The sequence below is a fragment of the Panthera leo genome, chromosome C1 (assembly GCF_018350215.1).
Source record: "Panthera leo isolate Ple1 chromosome C1, P.leo_Ple1_pat1.1, whole genome shotgun sequence".
Lineage (NCBI taxonomy): Eukaryota > Metazoa > Chordata > Mammalia > Carnivora > Felidae > Panthera > Panthera leo.
In genome coordinates, this window is record NC_056686.1 from 109,060,755 (window position 1) to 109,075,507 (window position 14,753).

Consider the following 14,753-nt stretch of genomic DNA (forward strand, 5'->3'; position numbering starts at 1 on the left):
AGCTCTTGGACAAGGATGTTAAACAAACTTCACCTTACGTGTAATTGACTTGGAGTGATTGACTATATCATTGTGTTAAGAAGGATTCTGTGCTTCCTCTGTGCTCAGCAGAAAAAAAAAAAAAAAAGAGCCACGTGGGACCAAGGGTAAAAGAGTGGGGAGTCAAGGCACACATACATCTCAGCCCTGAATTTTCCTTCCCTGATACAGGAAGACAGACTAGACATTTCCTAGTCTGCACTCACATGAAAGCAGAAAGATAGAAAAACATGACCTGATAAAGAACAATGAGCCTGCTCCTATGTACTATTAGGACCTATGCCAGGTCACAACTGTGATTAAAGGGTAGGATTGTCTCAATCCTGAATTATCATTCCCTCATCTTTTTATTTTATTCAGCAACAGCTTTGTGAGCATGTGATGTGTCAGACATGAATGTAGACAGTAAGACATAGTCCTGACTTCAAATAATGGCTGGGCTGATTTTATTTTTATTCTTCTTACCAACAACTATTTACATTTTAACTTAGGTGCCACAGGAGGAAATCTAGGTATCTGCATTCTCTCAGCAGGAACATATCATGGAACAGCATGGGTCAGACACTAAGACCAGGAGTGGCAGACCCAAAGCACAGCAGGCAGCACCCTGACCTTCCAGGGCTTAGAGTGGGAAAGCAAGGAGGTGTTCCTGGAGGTGTCAGTGGTGAGGCATAGTGAGACACAGAATTGGAGGCACTCTTGCCCAGGGACAGGGTGGGGATTGTATTCAAGAGTGGTTTGTCAAATAGCATCATAAAAGGTAGAATTGGTACTCTCCAGGAAGGAAGGACACAGTCAGTAGGAAGAGAGGTTTAAGCAAAGGTCCGGAGGTGAGGAAATGCATCAGATGTGTGCCATCTTGCACATAGTTTTGTTCCAGCTTACTGCTAGTTATGAGCTGCAGTGAAATAGAGGAGAGCCTGGAGAGGTAGGCAAAGTCACACCTGCAAGCACCTTGCCCCTTGCTCAGAGTGTGCAACTTCATCTTGAATGGCACAATGCAGTCACATCTTGTCTTAGAGAGCATCCTTACTCACAGAATGGAAGAAGGAATCATGGAGGGTGACACTGGAGCCAGAAGGCCCAAGAGTACCCATGGCTGCTGTCCAGAATAGGCAGCACGAGGGTCATGTTCCAGATCTGGCATGGAGCCTGACACATAACAATTGTTATTGAGTTGATGGACTAAAGAGAAGAAGTGGTGAAATGACACTGACAATAGAAATGGGGAGTGGACATTGGTACTATCACTAGGGAATCAGTGGGACTGTAATCAACTGGAAGATATAATGAGGATGGAGGAGAAATTAGGGAACCCTCCCCTCCCTAAGCTTCTTTCCTTCTTTGTGGGATAATGATGCAGGTTTATGTTTTCTACTGCTCCCTCACATCCAATGATCTGTCACTTGCTAAGCAAAATTTTGGTTGTCTGCATGAATTAGCAGACATTATTTGGCCAACAGCAACTTGTACACTCTCAACACAAAGAAATAAGCTAAGTCAAAACGTCTCAAACTCTATACATATAAGAGCCACACACATGATAGGGGCCCATACTAGAGCAGGCCTGAAGTGTCCTGGAAAACATGCATGTCTAACAATGTTAATGGTCCACATCTCCAAAAGCACTTCTCAAAATGGCAGAATCTCAGGGGCTGGGGTAAGCTAAGGGAGGAAAAACTGAGGGACATTGGATGATTTCTGCCCTTAGGTTTAAACTCTCAAGGTTGAGACCCTTCAAATCTTATGAACTTTTGTAGGGACTCAGAGCTCAGATCCCAGGAGGAGAAAGTCTTTTGAGTCAAAAATTTTCTTATTTTCTTTTCTGTGTCTGTGTTTTGTTAAGTCCTTGTCCATTTTTCTTCAGGGATAAGCAGTAAAACCCTTAAAGCATGACAAATCTATATGCTTAAGTAAGAGCAAATGGGAATTGGGGATACTACATCTCCTTCCACATCCAGAGTTCTGAATAAAGAAACTGTTTTCTTGAGGAGAGATGAACCAGGGCATCTTGTAGAGGAGGGTAGCACAGCTGCAGGTTGTGTCAGGGACCAAGAGCAGAGGTACTGTGAGCAGGGCTGAGGAAAAGAAAGTCCAACTGGGGGCTCCTCATGTGAGATCTTCTAAGGGGGCTTGTGCTCTCCAGGGCTCCTGCTACAAACCTTGAGAAGCAGAGAGCTCATGTATGAATTTCTCAATGCCAGCATTCTTCCTAAAAATCCTCCCTCTGGGATTTTTAAATTTACCCTTTTCTTCAATATGTCTGCCCTTATGCAAGGACACCTACCATTATGATGGCCCTAGACAGTGGTGTTGGGTTTCACCAGTGAGCACATTTTTCATGCAAACCTGATGCCCCTTGCAACATGATTTCTGTTTGAAGGAGTCCTGGTATGGGCCCCAGGAATGTTCTCCAATGAACTCCCACACTCCTTTCTTGGACAGGTCTTGTGACATGATGGCCAGAAGTTCTCTCTCTCACCCCTTTTTAGGAGGCTCAAATTCATCAGGTCTTCTTTATAGCCTGTGCATAACAACACACCCAGTACTATGGACTTCCGAATCAGCCTGACTTAGTGGAACATCCTTAAAATGCCTTCACCATTAAACCTGTGCCTTCCTCCCCACCAGCTCCAATGCAGAGTTCTCATGCCCTCTCTTAATGACCTGAAGACAAAATATCAGACTTTCTTCTTGCAGAGACATCAGAATTTTGTTGGAGGAAAAGCAATTGCACATAAAAGGCCAAATGAGGTAACTGACTGGAGTCTGCCCATGGTAAATTTTTCCAATGTCTCTTTGAGGTGGGCATTCTAACACCCCATTTCAAAGGTAAGAAGGTTTAGTCCATCAGACAATGTGCCTAAGATCACACAGGAGGTAAAGATAGGGCTGTGGTTTGAATGCTGACTGAATATCTGTTCCTCCCTCATCAGCTCCCATTACTGACAACAGGGACATCCACACAGGGCCAGGCAGAGGGAAACGACAATCCAGGTACAGAGGAGAGAAGATTGGAACTAAAATTCAATCTCTAGCTGCAAGGAATAAGAACCTTGCCTAATCCACTCACCAAATCCCCTGGGGCAAATGACCTTAGAAATTCCAATCTCAGGAATCACAGCTGCCCAGCCCTTGCCAGCTGCACAGCTGCCCATCACTCCATAGCAGCTCTGGGGGTGCCTTATAAGTAGGGCTCCATGCATTCCCATTTGCCTGATAGTTGATCCATCAAAATTATTAACAGCATATCCTTTTATGCTTAAAAATGCCCTGGTTTGGATGATAAAGTATAGGTTTATCCTGCTTAAAGGGAATTTTAAGTCAACTTTCCTGCATTTATAAGACTTTGCTTCTTGTTGGTGGTCTTGCCTCCTGGAGACTGTGGCTCCTCCTCTCCAGAACACATGTAACCATAGCTTACCAGTGTCCACACCAGAAGCAGGAGTACATAGTCTGCCATGGTCTTTACATGCACAGATTATGTTCCATTAGGTCCTATTCTTCATTCACCCTAAAGCAACCCTTCCCATTCATCACATAGCTAAGTGTCCTTGGAGGTCCTTATCCTCAACTCTTTCCAGCTTGTCATTGTTGGAGTTGGGTCTCCCTCACTGTGAACTCAGAGTCTCCCCTTCGTGGGACTCATCCCTGTTAGGTGTAACACATATATGGAGGGTCCCCACTGTTTAATTTGTCATGTCACTGTCCTCCAAATCTCACAGAGGGTCTGCAACATGGGAAAAGAAGAGCAAAATCTTGTTGAGTGGATGAATCAATGAGTATTTCTTTGTGTCTTCTGTCCTTCAGAGGGCTGGAGCCATTTATCTCTTCTTTTTGTCCCCAGCACTCATACAAGCATCTAAGACAGAATGTGCAACCTGCTGAATTGCATGACACCTGAACCTAAGTTAGGAATGCACACTCTGCTGTTTGCATCTCAAGCCCATCTCAGTCTGAAACCCCTTCCTTATGCCGAAATCATCTTGATCTCATGAGCAGAATATCGCCTAGCATTAGTAGTCAGAAAAAGAGGGCTGAAGGATTTTCTTTATTACTTACGAGCTGTACAGCTTAAGAAAAATCATTTACACTTTCCAGACCTCAGCTGTAAAAAGTGAGGAATATCTGACTTGATTTGCCCCAAGGTAACATAAAGAAGCATACTATCAGTCCCCCTCATACTACCACCAAATCTTCTGTAGCTTTCTGTTGCTTAGAAGATAGCTTGACGCAAACAATCAGGCACCAGATCTACAGATCCTGACTTTCCATCCTTTCTCTTGGCTTACATGGCCTCCTGCTCAGGGCCTTTTCTCTTCCACACTGGAAACAAGCCTCCTGTATCCTCAAATGCTTGGTCTGCATGCTGCTGTCTTCCGCTGAGGTGAATTTCTTTGTCTGCATGTTCTTCACACCTATAAGCATACACCCAACCAGTCACTCACCATAAATTGCTAATGCTGCACCTTTCCCTTTGTGTGTGCTTTGGGAGGCTGCCATGGAGACATGTGCAGGTCTGCCAGCCCCACCATGCACAGAGTGCCCTAGGCATGACAGGCATCCAATACGTCCTTGCTAACTGGAATCTCCAGCTGAGTTCCCTGTGCCATGGCTTGAGCTCATCTTCTCCAGCCCCATGATCAACAACAATGGGGTTCAGGGAAGGCAGTCTTGCAGCTGCAGAGATGGGACAGGACTGACCCTGAGTCACATGCAAATCCCAGGTGGAGGGGAGGGGGGTACACCCAGGCTTCCCCACACTTTAGCCTCTTTCTAATTCACCATAGGGCCTTTTGTTCTGGGTAAAAAAATGGAAAATCATTGATCAAAGTCCTCTGCACAATTACTTGTATTATGACTTTTCATGAGACACCGCTTCTTTTTTTTTTTCCCCTCTCCTCTTCTGACTTCTAGTTCAATTTCTTAAACGGATTGTTTGTTAAGAAAAAATAAACACTGTACAACATAAACTGCAAAGCGTCACCATGATTTACAGCGAAGAGAATCACTTTGAGCAGCAGTAGCTTCCTTGAGCAATAGCCATCCAACACTGGCAGTGAAGGAGGACATGAGAAAATCAGGCTGAGTCTCCCCAAACCCCTGATGGCATGCCTGAGGGCATGAGGGACTGCCGGCATTCACCCAGTATGCTCCATTTACAGATAATGAAACTGAGGCTCAGAGAGGTTTGGGGACTGCCCAAGGTTGCAGAAGGTGAGCACAGACCCAGATGCTCAGGTGTTTTCCATGGCTTCAGGGCCAGTGAGTGACATGGGGCAGGGATCCAAGTTACCACAAATATTTCCATCCTGAGTGTTTCATCCAGAGCTGCATGGGCCCTGAAATGAGGTGCAGAGGACAGTGTGGTTCAGAGACATACTCCAATCTCCCTGTAAGCAAGCATGAGGTCTCCAAAACAGGCCTTAGGAAGGATGCAGGTTAATGCCTTCAGGAAGGAGGGAGATGAAGGCACAGATAAGCCTCAGGTGACCAGAAATGTCAATGTCTTGAACTGTGTTTGAACCTATGTTGTCATGTTCTGCCCACCCCCACAGGGCAGTGGACAAAGTACTGCCAGGGGTTTTTGGCTGGGAAGGAGCTACTTAAAACTTCAGTGATTTATTCTGAATTCCTGAGAAGGAATCATCCCACAGACCCAGGGAAGAAGAGTAGATCCACCCTATTCTTCAGAAAGAAGACATGCCAGGGCCTGCCTTGGACCTCTCCTGGAATGCTCGTTACAGACACAGATGGCATGTCTGCGCCCTGGCCCCATGCTTCCCACATCATCTCCATATCCTTGACCCTCTGGATTTGCATTTCCAACATTTTCCTGAGCACTGCTGAGTGTCTGCTCATCCAAACTACTGTGTAGGAGGGACTGGAGTTTCTTCCAGCAGAGTGGAGGCTGGCAGAAAGGGAAAGACAGAAGCAGGGATTTGGGAGAGAGGGGAGTAAATCCAAGTGGGCCCTGTGTCACAGGGATTTGAAGCCATTCTCTGCTCTTGTCCTCATCACCCTCTTCACCTTTTTTCCAAGCCACATCTCCCTGATGGTAGGAACTTGCTGGTCCCTATCAAATTCCAGAACATCTTACAGATAGAGCAAATCAGACTTTCCAGAAGAGTGGCCCAGGGTCTTAACAAGGATTTTAGGTGACTCTGATGATCAGAAAGCTGGTTCATGTCCCAGGCCTTGAGAGGGCTGTGCACCTATGGACAGAAACAGATGTGCAATGGAAGTCATTGCATTCAGGTAGAAATACGGCTCTTCTTCCACCCTCTCCTTCTTCAGCTAGAACTCTAAGGGCCAGGAGCCACTTCCTTGCAAGATGGTACCTGCCTGTGGTCTCTCTCTTGCCTCAATGACACCAACTAGAGCTGGGGCTGGGTAGTTACAGGCTGATCTTGTGTTAGGCCAGCTTAACACCTGGCTCTGTGCATCTACCTTTCAGCTTTCTCCACCTCCAGGTGAAATTTGTGTCTAGCAGACGTGTGGGTCAGTGGTGGTGGTCACTGCCAGAGCAGCAGGTCTGACATACTTTTTTGGCCTAAAGCTATTTAAGCCTAAATAGCTAAGAAAAAAATGGCATTTTCTACACACACACACACCTGTCCCCCAGCTGACTGGTTATCAAAGCTCCAGGTAAGGATCCAGGGTCCCTTGGTCTTTCCTTGGTGCCTTGTGCTTTTGTGCCTCTAGGGGAAAGAAATTTGTTCTGGGGTAGAATTCTGGCCTTCCTGGGCACTATGGCTAACAGTGGCTTCTCACACACCACATTCTGGCAGTGCACAGGTACAATCCATCCCCTTAGGGGCACTTTGAGGATTAAATGAGTGCATATTTCTCAAGCACCAAGATATACAGGTGCTATATAAATTATAGTTTCCTGAGCCACAATGAAAAGACAGAGCCATATATTTCCCACAACAGACTTATAAGCAGTGTTTCTATTTATTTTTGTATTTTTCTTTCCTGTCTAAGCCAGTGGTTCTCAAACCATAATGTACCTGCTGAGTTTATGAAAAACATAGATTCATAGTTCTCACCTACAGATATCCTCAGTGTTTAGGTATGACCTGGAGCCCAGGAACATGCTATTTTAATGGAGTTTAGGTTGAAGCCCAAATAAGGGAGTTCATGCATGGAAGGATTAGGGGGTCATAATCAAGGCTGTTAGCAACACCCAAGGTTAGGACAGAGCAGGGCTAGTTGTTGTATAAACTGTACTGGACGGAAGCTGGAGGAGCCCAGGCTTTTGCTGAGCGATCTGGCACCTAGCCTCTGGTGGTGTGCCCACCATAAAGCTGAAGCTAGGTTAAAGCAGATGAGCCAGACAATTTCCCCAGCACCCAGCACTCTTCCTGACATAGCACAGCTGCTCAAAATGTATTTGTTGGTGGGAGGAGGAAAGTAAAGAAGGGAGGAAATAAAATTGTAACTCCCAATTTAGGCACTGGATATTGCAAATTATTTTATAATTGCCCTCTTCTTCAAAGTACCTTAGCTTGTGCAACTCCCCAGCTTGGAGTCCTTCTCAGCCATAGACCAGCAGGATGATTTTGGAGAAGGCAGCTCGAATGGTCAGCCAGGCTGAAAATTCAGATGCTTCAGGGAAAGAGGAAGGGTCCAGATATAAGACACATGCCCCGCCACTACCCTGGAGGCCCTCAGACAAGGTGTGAAATGGACCATCAATATGAAAGTGTTTTTCGAAACAGTGATACTCTGCGTATATGTGATAAAGCATTCAACTGTTTGATGACCAGAATATTTTTTAAAAATAAAGTAAAACTTTAGAAACCTTAAAAAGCTATTTGGAAGGGAAACAAAAATAATATAAAAACAAGGAGGGGGACAAAATAGAAGAGACTCATAAATATGGAGAAGAAACTGAGGGTTACAGGAGGGGTTGAGGGAGGGGGGATGAGCTAAATGGGTAAGGAACATTAAGGAATCTACTCCTGAAATCATTGTTGCACTATATGCTAATTTGGATGTAAATTTAAAACAATAAAAAATAAAATAAGTTTAAAAAATGAATAAACATTTTAAAATAAATAAATAATTGTAAAAAAAAAAAAGCTACTTGGCAAAATGCTTAATCTGGTAAGGATTATAATTTGGTAACTAAACATGATCATTGCCTCAAAGATATTCCCTAATTTCCCCCAAAAACAGCTGAAAAGTGTCTCTTTAGCAAGCCTGTGTGCCTGCACTGTAATTAATATTGTATATAAAATGAAGACATAAAGGGCCACAAAGATGTTATAACAAAGCCACCTAATTATACACACAAAACTAGGATTTGGGAAACAGAATTCTCTGGTAACATAGCCCCACTCATAATAATATAATTTTCATCTGCAAAAATTTACTGAAATAGGTACTAGTTATGAAATTCATGTCTTTTTCAATATCAAACATGTTTCATTATGAGAAAACTCATCCTGTTTCTACAGTTTGTGTACTTAAATTTATAACCTAATCAGTAAATTTCACATTGTGTCACTCAGGGATTTGTTAAATTTAATAAATGTATTTGCTGCTAAAATGTAAGAGTAAAAACTAAACACTGACTGGGATAAGCTTGGTTAGGTATGTGCCAATCAAGGGAGAGGAAATATTAAGGCACTTTAGAGAGTTGAAAATCAGTGAAGGGCTGCCTTTGGGAAGCTGGCAGCGGTGGTGGGGGGTGGGGGGTGTCCCAGAGGGCACCAGCAGATTTAATTAATGGATTTCCAGATGCATCCTGAAATGAAATGTCACCAATGGTGCTGTTGCAGGAAGGGCACTCTGATTTTCCTAACATACCCATTTCTTGAGGTGGTGAGAAAGCAAAGAGGAATGATCATTGCAAGTCAACAGGAGGTGTTAAAGATAGGCATTGGGGCACCATCTGCAAAGTTGCCACTCTGGGCATAAGCACTGACACCTGGGTCCTCCTCTCCTCTCCTCTCCTCTCCTCTCCTCTCCTCTCCTCTCCTCTCCTCTCCTCTCCTCCCCTCCCCTTCCCTTCCTTTCCCTTCCATTCCTTTCCCTTCCCTTATCCCCTCCCCTTCTTTTCTTTCTGTCTTAACAGCTTTATTGATATATAATTTACATACCGTAAAATTCACCTAGGTAAGTGTACCATTTAGTGGTTTTAGTATATCTACAGAACTGTGCAACTTCACCATAACTCACTTAAAACATTTTCAGCATCCAAAAAAGAAACCCATTGGTAGTCACTTCCACATCTCCCCATACCTAAGCAAATAGCAATCTGCATTCTGCCTCTATGGCGCTGTCTGTTTTGAACATCTTATATTCATGAAATCATATAATATGTGGTCATTTGTGACTGCCTCCATCCACTTAACATATGTTCTCAAGGTTCACCCATGTTTATCTGCCTCAGAACTGCAATAATCCATTACATGGATATACACCACATTTCATTTATCCATTCATCAGTTGATGGACATTTGGGTTGCTTTGACCTTCTGGCTATTATGATAATCGTGTTATGAAAATTCATGTACAAGGTTTTTGTGTGTACAAATATTTTTATTTATCCTGAATATATTGTAAAATTATTGGTCATATTGGTAATTCTGTTTGACTTCTTGGAGAACTGTCAAAATGTCTTCCACAGTGGCTGCATCATTTTGTACCCCCCACTAGGAATATCTGAAGCCTCCTATTTTTCCATATGCTTGCTTGCCATTAGTATATCCTTTTGGGACAAATTTCTATTCAAGTCCATTTTGAAATTGAGTGGTTTTATCTTTTTTTTGGAATAAAATATTGGAACATTTAGTTCCATTAGCTATTTAAAAAATTTATTTATTTAAATACATTTTAGTTTACATACACTGTAGTTTTGATTTCAGTATTAGAACCCAGTGATTCATCACCTACATATAACACCAAGTTCCACAATCTAATTTTTTATAACAATTTATTGTCAAATTGGTTTCCATACAACACTGAGTGTTCATCCCAACAGGTGCCCTCCTCAATGCCCATCACCCACCTTCCCCTCTCTCCCAACCCCCAACAACCTTCAGTTTGTTTTCAGTATTTAAGAGTCTCTTATGGTTTGCCTCCCTCCCTCTCTGTAATTTTCCCCCATCCCTTCCCCCATGGTCTTCATTAAGTTTCTCAGGATCCATATATGAGTGAACTAATTTTTAAGTAAGGTGTGAGGAAAGGCTCCAACTTCATTATTTTGAATTTGCAATTAGATATCCCATTATCTCAGTACCATTTGTTGAAAAGACTATTATATTTCTTTTATGGTATTTTTTTTTGGTACTCTTGTCAAAAATCTATTGACCATAAATGTAAGGGTTTATTTCTGGACCCTCAAATATTGTGCGGATCTATTGGTTTATCCTTATGCCACATTGTACTATCGTGATCATTGTAGATTTGTAGTAAATTTTGAACTTGAGAAGTGTGGGAAAAGGGAGAAGATGGCAGTGTAGGAGGACGCTGGGCTCACCGCATCCTGCTGATTGCTTAGATTCCACCCACATCTGCCTAATTTACCCCAATAACCAACAGAAGACTAGCAGAATGGACTCTCCGGAGCCAAGCATAGACTAGAGGCCCACGGAAGACAGTAGGAAGGGCAGAGAAGCAGTGTGTGCTACATGGAATGGCAGGAGGGAGCCAAGGCAGTGGTGGGGCAGCCAGCCCACCTGGCAAGGCAGAGCCCCTGAGTCTGGCTTGCAAAAGTGGAGGGGCCGGATGGAATGTGTTCTGACAGCCAGTGGGACTTAACATCTGGAATGTTATAAATTAACAGCTCTGCTCAGAGAGTGGGAGGGAGAGTTGTTGAGCCACAGAGGACAGAGCTCAGCTTGGCAGGGAACAAAGGTGCTGGGAAGCCCTGTCTCCCTTGCCCATCCCCCGGGGCAAAATCCCAAAGGGAACCAGTTCCTGTCATGGAACTTGCTGGAACCACACAAACACCCAACGCTGCGCTTCTGCGGATCCATCCCTCGGATGGGTCGGCCTCCTTCCTGGTGCCACAGGGTCCCTCCTGAAACAGACCACCAAAGGCAAAGCAAGCTGAGCCTGCCCCTCCTGCCCCTGTTGCACCTTGCGGATCCACCCCAGCTAATACACCAGATCCCATGGAAGCAGTACCACAAGACTAGCAGTGTGCAAGTAGCCCAGACAGAGGCCACACCACTCCACAGTGAGTCCAGCCCCTGGGAGAGGGGAAGATAAGGTACACACCAGTCTGACTGTGGCCCCAGAGGTGGACTGGAGGCAGACATCAGGTCGGACTGCGGCCCCGCCCACCAAATCCAGTTATACACCACAGCACAGGGGAAGTGCCCTGCAGGTCCTCACCACTCCAGGGAATATCCAAAATGACCAAACGGAAGAATTCCCCTCAGAAGAATCTTCAGGAAATAACAACAGCTAATGAACTGATCAAAAAGGATTTAAATAATATAACAGAAAGTGAATTTAGAATAATAGTCATAAATTTAATCGCTGGGCTTGAAAACAGTATAGAGGACAGCAGAGAATCTCTTGCTACAGAGATCAAGGGACTAAGGAACAGTCACGAGGAGCTGAAAAGCGCTTTAAACGAAATGCAAAACAAAATGGAAACGACGACGGCTCGGATTGAAGAGGCAGAGGAGAGAATAGGTGAACTAGAAGATAAAGTTATGGAAAAAGAGGAAGCTGAGAGAAAGAGAGATAAAAAAATCCAGGAATATGAGGGGAAAATTAGAGAACTAAGTGATACACTAAAAAGAAATAATATACGCATAATTGGTATCCCAGAGGAGGAAGAGAGAGGGAAAGGTGCTGAAGGGGTACTTGAAGAAATTATAGCTGAGAACATCCCTGACCTGGGGAAGGAAAAAGGCATTGAAATCCAAGAGGCACAGAGAACTCCCTTCAGACGTAACTGGAATCAATCTTCTGCACGACATATCATAGTGAAACTGGCAAAATACAAAGATAAAGAGAGAATTGTGAAAGCAGCTGGGGATAAACATGCTCTAACATATAAAGGGAGACTGATAAGACTCGTGACGGATCTGTCTACTGAAACTTGGCAGGTCAGAAAGGAATGGCACAAAATCTTCAATGTGATGAACAGGAAAAAAAAATGCAGCCGAGAATCCTTTATCCAGCAAGTCTGTCATTTAGAATAGAAGGAGAGATAAAGGTCTTCCCAAACAAACAAAAACTGAAGGAATTCATCACCACTAAACCTGCCCTACAAGAGATCCTAAGGGGGATCCTGTGAGACAAAGTACCAGAGACATCACTACAAGCATGAAACCTACAGACATCACAATGACTCTAAACCCATATCTTTCAATAATAACACTGAATGTAAATGGATTAAATGCTCCAACCAAAAGACACAGGGTATCAGAATGGATAAAAAACAAGAGCCATCTGTTTGCTGTCTATAAGAGACTCATTTTACACGTAAAAACACCTTCAGATTGAAAGTGAGGGGATGGAGAACTATCTATCATGCTACTGGAAGTCAAAAGAAAGCTGGAGTAGCCATACTTATATCAGACAAACTAGACTTCAAATTAAAGGTTGTAACAAGAGATGAAGAAGGGTATTATATAATAATTACAGGATCTATCCATCAGAAAGAGCTAACAATTATAAATGTCTATGTGCTGAATTCGGGAGTCCCCAAATATATAAACAATTAATCACAAACATAAGCAACTTTATTGGTAAGAATGTAGTAATTGCAGGGGACTTTAATACTCCACTTACAACATTGAATAGATCATCTATACCAAGGATCAATAAAGAAACAAGGGCTCTGAATGATACACTGGATCAGATGGACTTGATAGATATATTTAGAACTCTGCATCCCAAAGCAACAGAATATACTTTCTTCTCAAGTGCGCATGGAGCATTCTCCAAGATAGATCACATACTGGGTCACAAAACAGCCTTTCATAAGTATACAAGAATAGAGATCATACCATGCATACTTTCAGACCACAATGCGATGAAGCTTAAAATCAACCATAAAAAAAAGTCTGGAAAACCTCCAAAAGCATGGAGGTTAAAGAACACCCTACTAAAGAATGAATGGGTCAACCAGGCAATTAGAGAAGAAATTAAGAAATATATGGAAACAAATGAAGATGAAAATACAACAATCCAAATGCTTTGGGATGCAGCAAAGGCAGTCCTGAGAGGAAAATACATTGCAATCCAGGCCTATCTCAAGAAACAAGAAAAATCCCAAATACAAAATCTAACAGCACACCTAAAGGAAATAGAAGCAGAATAGCAAAGACACCTCAAATCCAGCAGAAGAAGAGAAATAATAAAGATCAGAGCAGGAATAAACAATATAGAATCTAAAAAAACTGTAGAGCAGATCAATGAAACCGAGTTGTTGTTGTTGTTGTTGTTGTTGTTGTTGTTTTTTAAATAAAGAAAATTGATAAACCTCTAGCCAGGCTTCTCAAAAAGAAAAGGGAGATGACCCAAATAGATAAAATCATGAATGAAAATGGAATTATTACAACCAATCCCTCAGAAATACATGCAATTACCAGGGAATACTATGAATAATTATATGCCAACAAACTGGACAACCTGGAAGAAATGGACAAATTCCTAAACACCCACACACTTCCCAAACTCAAACAGGAAGAAATAGAAAGCTTGAACAGACCCATAACCAGTGAAGAAATTGAATCAGTTATCAAAAATCTCCCAACAAATAAGAGTCCAAGACCAGATGGCTTCCCAGGGGAATGCTACCAGACATTTAAAGCAGAGATAATACCTAGCCTTCCCAAGCTATTCCAAGAAATAGAAAGGGAAGGAAAGCTTCCAGACTCATTCTATGAAGCCAGCATTACTTTGATTCCTAAACCAGACAGAGACCTAGGAAAAAAAAGAGAACTACAGGCCAATATCCCTATGAATATGGATGCAAAAATTCTCAATAAGATACTAGCAAATCGAATTCAACAGCATATAAAGAATTATTCACCATGATCAAGTGGGATTCATTCCTGGGCTGCAGGGCTGGTTCAACATTCGCAAATCAATCAATGTGATACATCGCATTAATAAAAGAAAAGATAAGAACCATTTTATCCTGTCAATCAATGCAGAAAAAGCATTTGACAAAACTCAGCATCCTTTCTTAATAAAAACCCTCGAGAAAGTCGGGATAGAAGGAACATACTTAAAGATCATAAAAGCAATTTATGAAAAGCCCACAGCTAATATGGGGAAAAACTGAGGGCTTTCTCCCTGAGATCAGGAACACGACAGGGATGTCCACTCTCGCCACTGTTGCTTAACACAGTGTTGGAAATTCTAGCATCAGCAATCAGACAACAAAAGGAAATCAAAGGCATCAAAATTGACAAAGATGAAGTCAAGCTTTCACTTTTTGCAGACGAAATGATATTATACATGGAAAACCCGATGCACTCCACCAAAAGTCTGCTAGAACTGATACATGAATTCAGCAAAGTCGCAGGATACGAAATCAATGTACAAAAATCAGGTGCATCTTATACACTAATAATGAAGCAACAGAAAGACAAATAAAGAAACTGATCCCATTTACAATTGCACCAAGAATCATAAAATACCTAGGGATAAACCTGACCAAAGATGTAAAAGATCTGTGTGCTGAAAACTATAGAAAGCTTAGGAAGGAAATTGAAGAAGATATAAAGAAA